Source organism: Geospiza fortis, unplaced genomic scaffold (assembly GCF_000277835.1).
Source record: "Geospiza fortis unplaced genomic scaffold, GeoFor_1.0 scaffold403, whole genome shotgun sequence".
NCBI lineage: Eukaryota > Metazoa > Chordata > Aves > Passeriformes > Thraupidae > Geospiza > Geospiza fortis.
Window position 1 is genome coordinate 574,719 of NW_005054336.1, and position 333 is coordinate 575,051.

The window sequence follows — 333 nt, forward strand, 5'->3', positions numbered from 1 at the left end:
AAAAGAAATTTGAAGTATGACAAATCCTTCGCTGTGTTTTATTCAGGTCCTGATTTTTTTAATCCCTTCCCTTGTAAAACTGGTAGCACATGATAGAAAGTCAAGCTATTCACTAGAGAGTTTTGTCATGTCTTTGGAGATTTGGTAAATGTACTTAAGGATTTCAGTATACAGCTACTGGCCACTGGCACTCAAGGCTCAAAGGGCTACTATGGCATAGCTATAGCAGCTGCACAGGTTTGGGTTTTTTTAAAAAAAAGCATCCTGCAGGCAGCAAGAACTTGAGGTCAGTGGCAGTACAAGTAGAAAGCTGCTGTGATGGAAATATTAAAA